This window comes from Tamandua tetradactyla, chromosome 1 (assembly GCF_023851605.1).
Source record: "Tamandua tetradactyla isolate mTamTet1 chromosome 1, mTamTet1.pri, whole genome shotgun sequence".
NCBI classification, from domain to species: domain Eukaryota; kingdom Metazoa; phylum Chordata; class Mammalia; order Pilosa; family Myrmecophagidae; genus Tamandua; species Tamandua tetradactyla.
The window spans coordinates 78,716,529-78,731,634 of record NC_135327.1 but is presented as its reverse complement, the minus strand read 5'-3'; the positions used below and the strand labels follow the sequence as shown (position 1 = coordinate 78,731,634).

The window sequence follows — 15,106 nt, the reverse complement described above, 5'->3', positions numbered from 1 at the left end:
GGGAGAGGGAAGAGAAGTGTTTCCACCTGAGCGTTCCATTTTACAATAGCTCTTCGCAGCCATGTGATCCTTAAGCAAGAGTAGCAAATTTTAAACGTGGCCTTCTGGGCCAGTTTTCCATGAATCTGTCAGTTTCATGGGATGGGTACATCAATAAAGCCCCAGAATATTCCCCGGTTGGGTTCCTTTTTTTTATTATTTTAAATAAACATCAAGCCATATTTTTCATGCCCTCTTTGTGGTTTGCACAGTGCTAGGCAGCTTGCTAGAGTAATGAATATGTTGTTTCGTTTTGTCAAATAAAGGCCCTTCTGCCAGCCAGGAGATAGGAGGATCTCAAGCATAATCAGACGTCAGGCTCAGCCTCACAGTGACTGCATTCTCTCTTCAAGGACTCATGCAGAAGAACTGTCACATCTCCTTTAGCTTCCTCTCATGCTTTACCTTGAGGATGTAAACCTGCAAAGTACATGTTTGCCAGGGAGGCTTAGGGCAGGAGAGTGGAGGCAGTATAAGTCAAGGGCTAAAAGTATAGCTTTGGGATCACACAAACTTTGGTTCAGATCTCAGCTTGGCCAGTTATTAGCTGTATAAATTGGAGAAATCAATTATCCTCAATCTGAGCCTCAGATGATCTTCATCAGGCTAATGGAAACTTGCCTTTTTTACCCAAGGCACTTGCTTTGGAACGGTTCCTTCCTTTGTTATTCAAAACAAATAATCTCTGGTGTAGAACTTCCAAGCACCCTTGACAAAAAAAGCCTAATTAGATAATATGGGGCATAATTTTTTCATTGTCTCTTAAATTACACCATCTACTTCCTAGGTTTAATTAACTCTGGGTTTGATAGATAAACTCCATTCAAGCTTTTAAGTGGACTTAAGGGAAATAAAGTTGTATTCAAACTTCCTACTAACTTTAGTTATCAACGGATTTGAAAGTTCTAATAGTGTCCTAGCATGGAATAATGAATTTTTAATTATTTGCTCCTTCAGTCCTGGCTATTCTCTCAAATTATTTCTGGACTCCTCGCCGTGTTCATGAGGATAATATAAAGTCCTATGCTATTGACAGTACATGCAAAACCCTCTCTTCTGAACACCTTTAGAGCAGCTGTTATTTTTATTTATGACTGATATTCAGTCATCACAGCATTATAAGACTCAGAGGACATTTGTGAAGTCCAGCGTAATCATGTTTTTTGGCTAAAAATGTCAACTAGAATCCACTTTAAATTCTGAAATTATTTCTGAGCCTTTAATTAAAATGCATTTTACTAGCAAGCTCTCACTGGTGTTCTCCTCTCTACTTCCTCCATTCCCTCCAATGTGCTATGGTTAGAGTTACTGTTCTAAAAGAGATCTCAACAGATCTCTCCCTGATGAGGCTGAGATGGGTGATAAACTGATTTGTCAGGTTTATACAGCTAGTAACTGGCTTTTGGGATTTGAACCAAAAAAAACCTTTAGGATTTGAACCAAAGTTTGCTTGGCTGCAAAACTTTTGTACCTTCAATTATATTTTTGTACCCTTAAATTATATTGTAGTGCCCATTGCCCAAATGTCAAAATCTTATGTCCTCTGCAGAGCCCCCAAGGCCTCTGTGGTCCGGGCATTGCTTCCCAATTATGTTGGGAAGGAATGAATTTGGCTCCAAGAAAAAGGAAGCTAGGCCAGCTGTGATAACTCTCACCGACAAGAAGTCTGGAGGGAGGCAGAGCAGCAGTGCAGCTACTGAGAAGCCACCAGGGACTCGAGCTCTCCTGGCCCTCCTCTGGCTCTGTTCTTAACAGGTGACTCTCATCCTCCTGTATTAAAACCTTAAGCCCAGGTTCAGGTGGAAAGAAAGCAGGAAGGATGAGGAAGCCTTCTCCTTACAAGGCCTTGCTTTCCTAACTGGAAGAGAAGCCCTTCTTAGCAACTTCCTGTCAATGTGTCATACGACCTCACCTGGTTCAAAAAGTGGCTGGGAAAACTGAGCATAGATGATGCTCATTATTGACAGACTCCACATTTGTGAATTTGCCCACTCGCTAAAAAATTGGTTACCCCAAAAATCAGTACGTGCAATATGCAGTCATTTGCAGATGTGCAGAGGGCAAAAAATTTGAGTTGCCCACTGCATGTGATTCCAGCTGTGTAGAACAGGTGACACTCTGCTTACTCGTTTCAGCTCTCATCCTGTAAACGTATCCTTTCTGCGATATAGTTAGTGCCATATTTTTCTCATTTTTTTGCTTTTTGTTGGCCATTTTGCTGTTTAAAATGGTCTTCACATGTAGTACTGAAGGGCTATCCAGCGTTCCTAAGTGCGAGAGGGCTGTGATGTGCCTTACCGAGAAAATTGTGTTATAAGCATGTTATTCAGTCAATGAGTTATAATGCTGTTGGCAGTGAGTTGTTTTAATGAATCAACAATATATATTAAATAAGGTGCCATTAAACTAAAACAGCATAAAATTGGTTGATGAAAATGTGACCAGAGGCTCAAGAGACCCTCACCCTATATTTCCCCTAGCAGCAGCAGTTTAGTATTCGCTTTAGTATTTGTGGTGACTTTATAGAAAATAACTATTGTGAATAATGAGAACTAACTATATTTCACTTTCCTGACTCTGTAATAGATGAAGGCAGAGGCGAAGGTGCTTGATCAGGTGTTGAATAAGGCCTCTTATGGGGTCATGGAATTCAATTCCCACCACCTTCAGCTCAAACCTTGGGCTAAGGCCATTCATGGTGGCTGCTACCACCAAATACCCTCCATGCTTTCACATGACTGGGACTTTGCATATATTGTGTTTTTGCTTATATCTGCCTAAAATGTACATCCTCAACTAATCTATAAAACAATTCCCACCTACAATAGCACCTCATGTAAGGGGCATTCCTGATTTACTTCCCCCAGCCCACCCAACTCCCCCAGCCCTCAGGATCAAATTGTTCCTTCCTCCAAGCTTTCTTGTGGCGACCTCTATCACAGCACTACCAGGCTTTCTTTTATTTGCCCATCTGTTTTACCTGCTAGATTCTGAACTTCTCAAATAAAGGAATTGCATCCAATTCGTCTTGATAGCTCCAGTTCTTGGAACCTACTAACAGCAGAAAATAGAAAGGGCTTACCATGCCTAGCGTGTTCTAAATGATTTACATAACATTTAATTTTTACAACTGCCCTATGAGACAAGTACTATTATTATCTTCATTTGAAGATGAGGAAACCAAGGCACAGAGAGGTTAAGTAATTTTCCCAAGGTCATACAGTTGATAAATGGCAGAACCAGAATTTGAACCAGGTAGTCTCGCTTCAGTACCTGTCCTCTTACCTCCAAATTACACTTCTCTTAGTAGGCACTCAATGAATACTTACCGCATGAAAAGGTCTGAATGATACATAAACACCAGTGACTTCCATGGAAAACATCTGTATGGAATAAAGATTCAAGGCTTTTGTCATTTATTTAAATGATCAAATCATTCAAGGCAGAGGTTCTTAACCTGGAGATCTTGGGAGGGTTTTAAGTGGTTTCAAAATACCCTGAGACTGTAATAAGTTTTGTTTGTAAGTACTTATAATTAAATTCTGGAGAGAATATCCATAACTTTTATCAGATACTCAAAGTGATCATGGGGCAGGCCATGGTGGCTCAGCAGGCAGAGTTCTCACCTGCCATTCAGAAACTGGGTTCAATTCCCGGTGCCTGCCCATGCAAAAAAAAAAAAAAAACAAAGTGATCATGATACCTCCTCTTTCAGAAGAAAAAGAAAAAGTTAAAGTCTATTGCGTGGGGTGATAAGGCCAAAGACAAATGTTGAGACGTTTAAATTGGACTTGCCATCTAACCATGGGAACCCCTACCTCAGGAGGCTATGTTTGAAGGATAAATGAGGATTTTTAAGAATGGGGAAAGCAAGGTGACAGGCAGTAAGTTTCTTGTGGTTAGTTATTCAGTCATTTAAGAAATATTTGTTGAATATCTACCCTGTAGTAGCCAGAGAAGCCAATGGAAGGACACAAAGATAGATAAGGCCTCTCAGCCTGGTGTGAGGATGCAATACAATAAATAAATGTCCAGTCAATATGTGAAAAGACTGCCTGGAATCCCAGGGAGAGAGCCCTGAGGTGAAGTTGCTACTGAGCTTGTGCCTTGAAAGGTGATTAAAAGTTGTAATTGGGTACGGGAAGCAGGTAACAGTTCCAGAAGGAATAACATATACAAAGGTTCCAAGGGAGAGAGGAGTAGCTATTCCAAGTAAAAGAAGGATACTTATTCCATGTGAAAAGCTGCCAAGACATGACACACAAAGTTCTTAGGGTACTGATTAGAAATGTAATGTGGCAGGAGATTGCGGTGTGAGTGAATCAAGTGATGGGCTATTAAAGTGGTTTTACTTCACACATCCAATGTGGTTCCCTCATTTCTTACAAACATATGCTAGTATTGGCTTCTGGGTCTCACATTGCACCATGATGAGTACAATGAAGATTCCCTGCTCCTACAGGATTTCTGCAAGTCCATAAATTTCTATGCAAGAAGGTAACTGAGAACCAAGCTCTACTACTTTCTTTATTTATTAACTAACATACAAAGGACATTCAATGAGAAATCATGGGACTTGCCTGCACTTAATAGTAAGAATATCCTTTAATGTTTACTTTAAATGTTGACTTTATTTCTATTATTGATGTTTCATTAAAGCCTTATATGATTTTTGTAAATTTATGCAAGTTAAAACCTGAAGTATATTATTTTACTGATTTTAATGTGCTAAATCTAATGTGAAAATTCCTATTGCAGTGTTTAAAAGGGGAAGGGGAAATTGAGAAAAATACATCTTAAACATAATGCAAACTGTAAAAGATAAAAGATTTCCCTCTTGATTGATCAATTCCCTCTTCTTTATTATTACTCTAATTAGAAACTATTTTCACCCAGGGAACACTTTCCTTGATCTTCGTGTCTGTGTACTTTCCTGAGAGGATTTAATGAGCACTTATAAGATTATAGTTCCACAGGGAAGTTAAACAGAAACAGCAGCAACTGAGGAGTCTTGGGTTATAAATTCAGACTGCTCATGTAGAGAATTTACTTAGACCTCTAAATAAAACAAGGAAGTCCTAAAAAGTAGAATCCCAGAAATATCAACTGAAAAGAGCAAATATGAACATCTACCCTGGGCCCTGGGGGGGTTTTGTCTCCACCTCATTCTCGCTTTCTCTGCCTTCCAGCCCTGGGTAAATTAATATCCACACATGCGCTTGCAACTATGATTCTGCTCTCTGGGTTAGAAAGACCAGTAGTCTCAGTCTTGGCTACATCTTCTGATAATTCAACTTTCACTAGTAAGGAAAGCAGACAAGATCTTGCCTTGCAGAGTCTATATTCTAATATCAGAAACACAATAATAAATTGACGAGGTAATTTCAATGACAGTTGAGTAACATGAAGGAAGTATCACGTAGTAATGATGAGTAAGATTAAGATTGAGAGGGGCTGCCTCCCATAGGCCTGGTCAAGGAAGGCCTTGCTGAGTCACTGTCACATGAACTGAGACCCAAAGCCAGAAAGACCTGGTTAGGTCAGACTTCCAGACAGAAAGCAGCTGGTGTGAAGGCCTGAGGTGTCATGAGCTTAGCATGTTCAGACAGAAGCTCACTGAGTGTGGGGGTGAGGTGGGATGGTATAAGACAGAATTGAGGAGAGAGGTAGGGACCAGTACCTTGTATGCTGTGGAATGGAGTTGAAGTTTTATTCCAGGTGAGATAAGAAGCTATTGGAACATGTTGAAAAGGAAAACATCATGCTCTGCTTAAAATTTTATTTTAAAAACCTCCTACTAGTCTGTGTGGAATGGATTAGAAAGGGTCAAGAACAGAAGCAGGGATTTCTGTTTGTGACATAATGAAGCAGCATATGGCACCCTGACATGAAAACAACTAGAAAATCTTGATTACATTTTTAAAATAAAAAAAGCCTTTGTGATGACATCAGAGAACTTCAAAGCAACCAGCACTTGTTTGGTTTGGATTAATTAAAAGGATCCAACCGTAGTGACAATTATGACACACCCATAGATGGATGGCTTATTAGTGAAGTTACCAGATGTAAATTTTAAATACTGTTTTATGTATTTTTAAGCCTAAAAGACTAGACATATATAGTAAAAGAAAAATAGAAAACCTACAACTGCTCAGAAAATTAAGGAAAATACTCCATAAAAAGAATCTATTGGTCATAGAAGAATCACAACAGAAATTAGAAAATATTTTTCACTAAATAATAAATATATGATATATTAAAATGTGGTGGAAGTATTATATGTTCAAGGAACATGATATATATAACCTACTCTCAAATGTTTAGCAAATTGATAGGTATATAGACAAATAGAATGATAGATAGATGGACAGACAGAAAGATAGAGAGACAGATTGGTAAATACAGAGATGACAGAAAGATACAGCACATGTGGCAAAATCTTAAAGTTGGCAGATCTGGATATATGTCTGGGCAAAGGAGTATGTTGAAGTTCTCTGTATGAGTTTTATATTTTTACAACAAAATTGTTTCAAAATTGAAAGTTTAAGGAAAGGGGGTTCAAGGGTAGTTCAGTGGTAGAATTCTCGCCTGCCATGTGGAAGATATGAGTTTGATTCCCGGTCCGTGTACTTCCCCCAAAAAAAAGACAAACAAGCAAGCAATCAAAAAACAAGTAAAACAAAAAATTCAACAAATAGTGCTGCAATAACAGGATATTCACATGGAAAAACAATGAAATGTGATCCCACCACACAACATACAAAAAAAAAGTTTAAGGAAAATAATTGTAGGATGCAACTATAGTAGATGTTAGGAGGAATGTTATAGATTTAAATGCATATATTAGGAAAGAAGAAAGATTGAAAATCAGTGATGAGTGTGCATCTCAAGAAGCTACAAAATTTACAGCATATGAAACACAAAGACAGCAGTGGGAATGTGCTAATATAATAAAGATGAATGTAGGAATCAATGCAAATAAAAACAAATGCATAATAGAGAGTATTGACAAAGCCAAAATATATGATCTCACAATATTAAAAATATATGAGACTATTATAAACTACTTTATGCTAATAAATTTTAAAATGCAGTTGAAATGGAAATTTTCTAGAACAACACAACTTACTAAAGCTGAGACAGAAATCTATAGGCCAGATGTTGTCACTGTTGAATTTTTCCAAACATTTAATGAAAAAATAATAATCTTATACAAATTCCTCTAGAGGGAAAAAAAAAAGAGAGAACACTTCTCCACTTGTTTTATAAAGTCAGTGAAACTTTGATACCAAAATCTGGCAGGGTCAGTGCAATAAAGGAAAATTACATCCCAGTCTCTCATAAAAGTGTAAGCCACTATCCTAAATAAAAGATTAGCTAATTGAATTCTGCAAAATAAAAAGGTTTCACCAAATTATGTTTATGCCAAGAATGCCAAGTTACTATTCAAAAATCATTCCATGGAGCAATTGCTCTTTGGCACCAGTGTGCCTGTCACTTGCTGAGCTCCAGCCAAAAAGGAAAGGGAGAAAGAAGTCCTTATGCTATGCCTTGTACCAGGCAGACCATCCACAAATGTACCAGGAAGCAGTAGACACAAACTTGTTCATGAGGATGTGCCAGCATTACCAGAAGTCTGTTGAATTCCAGTTCATAAACTTTCCTTCCAGCATCTTGTGTAATTACTGCTCAGGACAAATCTGCTCTTTCACACTACTGACATTGGCTTTTGGAAGCTTCATGGATCCCCCCAAAATATGTTCTCAAATCTAATCAATTCCTGTGGGTGTGAACCCATTGTGTATTAGTTAGGGTTCTCTAGAGAAACAGAATCAACAAAGAACACTCGAAAATATAAAATTTATAAAAGTGTCTCACGTGACCGTGGGAATCCAAAGTCCAAAACCACAAGGCAGGCTGTGAAGCAGACGACTCCAATGGAGGGTCTGGATGAACTCCACAGGAGAAGCTCGCCAGCCAAAACAGGAAGAGCCTGTCTCTTCTGAATCCTCCTTAAAAGGCTTCCCGTGATTAGATTGAGCATCACTCATTGCAGAAGATACTCCCCTTTGGCTGATTACAAATGGAATCAGCTGTGGATGTGGGTGACGTGATCATGATCTAATTCTATGAAATGTCCTCATTGCAACAGACAGGCCAGCACTTGCCCAACCAGACAAACAGGTACCACAGCTTGGCCAGGTTGACACATGAACCTGACCATGACACATTGTAATAGGATCTTTTGATGAGGTTAAGATGTGACCCACCTTATTCAGAATGGGATTTAATCTTATTACTGGAGTTCTTTATAAATGGAATACAGAGAGAGAGAGAGAGAGAGAGGAAGCCACAGAAGCAAGAAGACAAAAGCAATGAAACCCAGAAGAGAAGAAAGAGACCAGTAGTCACTGCCATGTGCCTTACCATAAGGCAGAGGAGCCAGGGATCACCGGCAGCCAGTCTTAGGGAAAAAAGCATCACCTTGATAATGCCTTGATTTGAAAATTTTCTCAAACTCTAAATGTAAACAAATAAATTCCCATTGTAGGAGGGTCCAAGATGGTGGCTTAAGAAGGTGTGCATTTTAGTTCATCCTCCAGAACAACTACTAAATAACGAGAAACAGTACAGAACAGCTCCCGGAGCCACAACAGTGACCGGACACACAGCGTACCCCAGTCTGGACCAGCTGGACCAGCTGCGAGCACCCCCAGAACCATGAGTTCCCCAAGCTGCAGTGCCCGGTGCCCCTCCCCCACAGGCAGCTTCCCAGAGGGAAAGGAAAGATACTCTAACAGTAGCAGGGACTGAGTCCAATCAAACACCAATTGTGGCATTAATTAGCAAATTCTGACTACTAAAAATAGGCTCCCAATCAGGCGAACCTGGTCAAGGCGGGGGTCGCTTATTGGGCTAACCAAAAAAAAGGAAAGGGGACGAAATGGAGGTTTTTGTGGCTGTCCCTATGGAGGCTTGGCTGCCTCTGGATTCAACAAAGGGACTATTCAGGCTGCAACTGCCCCAGGCATAGGTAGAAACGGACTGCTTTCAGGGCTGTCTCCTGCCTGTGCCTTCTCCAGGGGAGGGGTGAAGCCCAACTCAGGTGGAATCCCTCTCTCAAGGAATTCAGAACCCAGGGCTTGGCAATCTGAAGCCATTAAAACCAGCCTACAACCTCTCCTCTGTCTCCACCATGGCCCCAGCAGGGAGAGCCTTCCAAACTTAAAGGTGCCACAACATCTTTTGCTGGTGGGGCCCGCAGGCAAACAAGTGCCACATACTGGACAGGATAAGAAAAACAGAGCCCAGAAACTTCACAGGAAAGTCTTTTAACCTGCTGGGTCTCACCCTCAGGGAAAACTGACACAGGTGACTGCTTTCCCCTGATAGGAGGCCAGTTTAGTCCAGGAAAACCTGGCTGGAGTCTATATTACCTAGGTAGACCCTCTTAAGGGTGGGGAGGGAAAAGGCACCTTACAAGCAGGGCAAGAAACAAGAAAACAAGAACTGAAAAATTATACTCTGTTAAACAAAACCTAAGCTAGAGGTCCAGAAAAAGCTGAACTGAAGGTCAAAGAATAGATAGACAACAAACTCATTTAGCAAGAAAACCTTAGGTAAGATAAGTGAAAGCAACCCCCAGAATAAATTAATTAAGGTAATTAAATGTCTAGACACCAACAAAAAATAACAAATCACACCAGGAAAATTGAACATATGACCCAGTCAAAGGAACAAACCAACAGTTCAAATGACATACAGGAGCTGAAACAATTAATTCAGAATATATGAATAGACATGGAAAACCTCATCAAAAACCAAAACAATGAATTGAGGGAGGATATGAAGAAGGCAAGGAATGAACAAAAAGAAGAAATGGAAAATCTAAAAAACAAATCACAGAACTTATGGGAATGAAAGGTACAGTAGAAGAGATGAAAAAAACAATGGAAACCTACAATGGTAGATTTCAAGAGACAGAGGGTAAGATTAGTGAACCGGAGGATGGAACATCTGAAATCCAAAAAGAAACAGAAACTATAGAGAAAAGAATGGGAAAATATGAGCAGGGACTCAGGGACTTGAATGATAATATGAAATGCACAAATATACGTGTTGTGGGTGTCCCAGAAGGAGAAGAGAAGGGAAAAGGAGGAGAAAAACTAATGGAAGAAGTTATCACTGAAAATTTCCCAACTCTTATGAAAGACCTAAAATTACAGATCCAAGAAGTGCAGTGCACCCCAAAGGAAATAGATCCAAATAGACGTTCTCCAAGACACTTACTGGTCAGAATGTCAGAGTTCAAAGAGAAAGAGAGGATCTTGAAAGCAGGAAGAGAAAAGCAATCCATCACATACAAGGGAAGCCCTATAAGACTATGTGTAGATTTCTCAGCAGAAACCATGGAGGTGAGACGACAGTGGGATGATATATTTAAATTACTAAAAAAGAAAAACTGCCAACCAAGAATTCTATACCCAGAAAAATTGTCCTTCAAAAATGAGGAAGAAATTAAAACATTTTCAGACAAAAAATCACTGAAAGAATTTGTGACCAAGAGACCAGCTCTGCAAGAAATACTAAAGGGAACACTAGAGACAGATATGAAAAGACAGAAGAGAGAGATGTAGAGAAGAGTGTAGAAAGAAGGAAAATCAGATATGATATATATAATACAAAAGGCAAAATGGTAGAGGAAAGTATTACCCAAACAGTAAAACACTAAATGTTAATGGACTGAATTTCCCAATCAAAAGACATAGACTGGCAGAATGGATTAAAAAACAGGATCCTTCTATATGTGTCTACAGGAAACACATCTTAGACCCAAAGATACACATAGGTTGAAAGTGAAAGATTGGGAAAAGATATTCCATGCAAATAACACCCAGAAAAGAGCAGGAGTAGCTATACTAATATCCAATAAATTAGACTTCAAATGTAAAACAGTTAAAAGAGACAAAGAAGGATATAATGTACTAATAAAAGGAACAATTCAACAGGAAGACATAACAATCATAAATATTTATGCACCGAACCAGAATGCCCCAAAATACGTGAGGCAAACACTGCAAACACTGAAAAAGGAAATAGACACATCTACCATAATAGTTGGAGACTTCAGTTCCCCACTCTCATCAATGGACAGAACATCTAGACAGAGGATCGATAAAGAAACAGAGAATTTGAATATTATAATAAATGAGCTAGACTTAACAGACATTTATAGGACATTACACGCCACAACAGCAGGATATACCTTTTTCTCACGTGCTCATGGATCATTCTCAAAGATAGACCATATGCTGGGTCACAAAGCAAGTCTCAACAAATTTAAAAAGATTGAAATCATACACAACACTTTCTTGGATCATAAAGGAATGAAGTTGGAAATCAATAATAGGCAGAGCGCCAGAAAATTCACAAATATGTGGAGGCTCAACTACACACTCTTAAACAACCAGTGGGTCAAGGAAGAAATTACAAGAGAAATCAGTAAATATCTCGAGGTGAATGAAAATGAAAACATGACATATCAAAACTTATGGGATGCAGCAAAGGCAGTGCTAAGAGGGAAATTTATTGCCCTAAATGCCTATATCAAAAAAGAAGAAAGGGCAAAAATTCGGGAATTAACTGTCCACTTGGAAGAACTGGAGAAAGAACAGCAAACTAACCCCAAAGCAAGCAAAAGGAAAGAAATAACAAAAATTAGAGCAGAAATAAATGAAATTGAGAAAATCAATAAAACCAGAAGTTGGTTCTATGAGAAAATCAATAAGATTGATGGGCCCTTAGCAAGATTGACAAAAAGAAGAGGAGAGAGGACACAAATAAATAAAATCAGAAATGGAAGAGGAGACATAACCACTGACCCCACAGAAATAAAGGAGTTAATAACAGGATACTATGAACAACTTTATGCTAATAAATACAACAATGTAGATGAAATGGTCAACTTCCTAGAAAGTCATGAACAACCAACTTTGACTCAAGAAGAAATAGATGACTTCAACAAACCACTCACATGTAAAGAAATTGAATAAGTCATTAAACACTTCCCAAAAAGAAAAGCCCAGGACCAGATGGCTTCACATGTGAATTCTACCAAACATTCCAGAAAGAATTACTACCAACCCTGCTCAACTCTTCAAAAAAGTTGAAGTGGAGGGAAAGCTACCTAATTCATTCTATGAAGCCAACATCACCCTCATACCAAAACCAGGCAAAGATATTACAAAAAAAGAAAACTACAGACCAATCTCTCTAATGAATATAGATGCAAAAATCCTCAACAAAATTCTAGCAAATCGAATCCAGCAATACATTAAAAGAATTATACATCATGACCAAGTAGGATTCATCCCAGGTATGCAAGGATGGTTCAACATAACAAAATCAACTAATGTAATACACGATATCAACAAATCAAAGCAGAAAAATTACATGATCATCTCAATTGATGCAGAGAAGGCATTTGACAAGATTCAACATCCGTTCCTGTTGAAAACACTTCAAAGGATAGGATACAAGGGAACTTCCTTAAAATGATAGAGGGAATATATGAAAAACCCACAGCTAATATCATCCTCAATGGGGAAAAATTGAAAACTTTCCCCCTAAGATCAGGAACAAGACAAGGATGTCCATTATCACCACAGTTATTCAACATCATGTTGGAAGTTCTAGCCAGAGCAATTAGACAAGAAAAAGAAATACAAGGCATCAAAATTGGAAAGGAAGAAGTAAAACTATCACTGTTTGCAGATGATATGATGCTATATGTCAAAAACCCTGAAAAATCCACAGCAAAACTACTAGAGCTAATAAACGAATAGAGCAAAGTGGCAGGTTACAAGATCAACATTCAAAAATCTGTAGTGTTTCTATACACTAGTAATGAACAATCTGAAGGGGAAATCAAGAAACGAATTCCATTTACAATTGCAACTAAAAGAATAAAATACTTAGAAATAAATTTAACTAAAGAGACAAAAGACCTATACAAAGATAACTACAAAAAACTGTTAAAAGAAATCACAGAAGACCTAAATAGATGGAAGGGCATACCGTTTTCATGGATTGGAAGACTAAATATAGTTAAAATGTCAATTCTACTTAAAGTGATTTACAGATTCAATGCAATACCAATCAAAATCACAATGACTTACTTTTCAGAAATAGAAAAACCAATAAGCAAATTTATCTGGAAGGGCAGGGTGCCCCAAATTGCTAAAAGTATCTTGAGGAAAAAAAACGAAGCTGGAGGTCTCACGCTGCCTGACTTTAAGGCATATTATGAAGCCACAGCGGTCAAAACAGCATGGTATTGGCATAAAGATAGATATATTGACCAATGGAATCGAATAGAGTGCTCAGATATAGACCCTCTCATCTATGGACATTTGATCTTTGATAAGGCAGTCAAGCCAACTCACCTGGGACAGAACAGTCTCTTCAATAAATGGTGCCTAGAGAACTGGATGTCCATATGCAAAAGAATGAAAGAGGACCCGTATCTCACACCCTATACAAAAGTTAACTCAAGAAAAGCCATGAGATTCTGAGAGAGCAGAGAATGACATAGCTAGGAGAATCAGAGAGTCCACCAGCCAGCGACCTTTGGAGATGAAGAAGGAAAACGCCTACCAGGGAGTTTCATCAAACAGGAGGCCAGGAGACAAAGCTCACAGTTAATGCTGTGTTTGCCATGTGCCTTTCCAGATGAGAGAGAAACCTTGCCTCTGTTCACCGTGTGCCTTCCTACTTGACAGAGAAATCCTGAACTATATCAGCCTTCTTGAACCAAGGTATCTTTCCCTGGATGCCTTAGATTGAACATGTGTACTGACTGGTTTTATCTGGAACATTTTCTTGGCCTTAAAACTGTGAACTAGCAACTTATTCAATTCCCCTTTGAAAAGCCATTCTGTTTCTGGTATATTGCATTCCAGCAGCTAGCAAACTACAATAGAAGCGCTTGACAGTGAAGGCCTAGAATGCTTGAAGAGACTGTTGGTAGAAATGTGGACTCTGAAGAAACCGTTGATGAGGCCTTAGACAGAAAGGAGGCATGTGTGTTACCGCAAACTGCAAAGAAGGCAATCCTTGTTTTAAAACAGCAGATAATCTGCAAATTGACCAGTGGCTTTGGCTGGAAGGCAGATTTTCAAAGGCATGAACTTGGAAATTTAGCAGAAGAGGTCTGCAAATTCAGTGTGGAAAGTGCAGTCTGGTTTCTCCTCGCAGCTTACAGGGAATGTGACAGGAAAGAGATCAGATGAGAACTGAACTCTTGGGTACAAAGAAACCAGAAACTGAGGCTCTGGAAAATTCTGGGCTTCCAGGAGGGGAGAACCCAGAGAATAGTGCCCCACATGAGGTTTTAACCAAACATGGAACCAGTCAGCCATCATCTCAGAGAAAGCCAAGACCGGACACGGAGTTATCCAGGAAGGATTTGTGGAAATTCCTTATGTCTTATGGGCATGATCCAAGGCTACGGCATTGAAAGCCAACGACAGTGCTGTGGGACCTGTATAGACAGAGCCCCTGCCAGTTTGGACTGGGGGGCTAAGAGAAGGGACACACTGGAGGAAAAATAACTTCAGAGGCAAAGCCATGGAGGCTGAGGATCCGTAGGCAAGAAGCGTCGGGCCATCTCTCCCTCAATCAACACGCCAAGCAAACTCACTGCCCTCCTCCTCTCTACGTGGGACATGACTCCCAGGGGTATGAACCTTTCTGGCAATGTGGGACAGAAATCCTAGAATGAGCTGGGACTTGGCACCAAGGGATTGAAAAACTTCTCAATCGAGAGGGGGAAGAAAGAAATGAGACAAAGTATCAACGGCTGAGAGATTCCAAACAGACTCAAAAGGTTATCCTGGAGGTTATTCTTACCCATTAAACAGCTATCACTTTGAACAGAGAGGCTGGAGGGAACTGCCTAAAAATGTAGAGCTGTGTTCCAGTAGCCATGTTGCTTGAACATGACTGTATAATGATACAACTTTCACAACGTGACTGTGCGATCGTGAAAACCTTGTGTCTGACGCTT

The 15,106-nt window shown here is 39.3% G+C and overlaps 1 protein-coding gene and 1 long non-coding RNA gene across 3 annotated transcripts in view; one reads left to right on the top strand and one right to left on the bottom strand.

Moving 5' to 3' along the window:
- Nucleotides 1-15,106, top strand: part of HECW1 (HECT, C2 and WW domain containing E3 ubiquitin protein ligase 1) — a 257,016-nt gene that overhangs the window by 111,956 nt on the left and 129,954 nt on the right. The gene's annotated exons all lie outside the window — the stretch shown is intronic.
- Nucleotides 3,368-15,106, bottom strand: part of LOC143684966 (uncharacterized) — a 29,376-nt gene continuing 17,637 nt past the window's right edge. The window contains exon 3 of the long non-coding RNA XR_013176293.1: nt 3,368-3,422. This is a non-coding gene — a long non-coding RNA (uncharacterized LOC143684966). The remainder of the gene's footprint in view (nt 3,423-15,106) is intronic.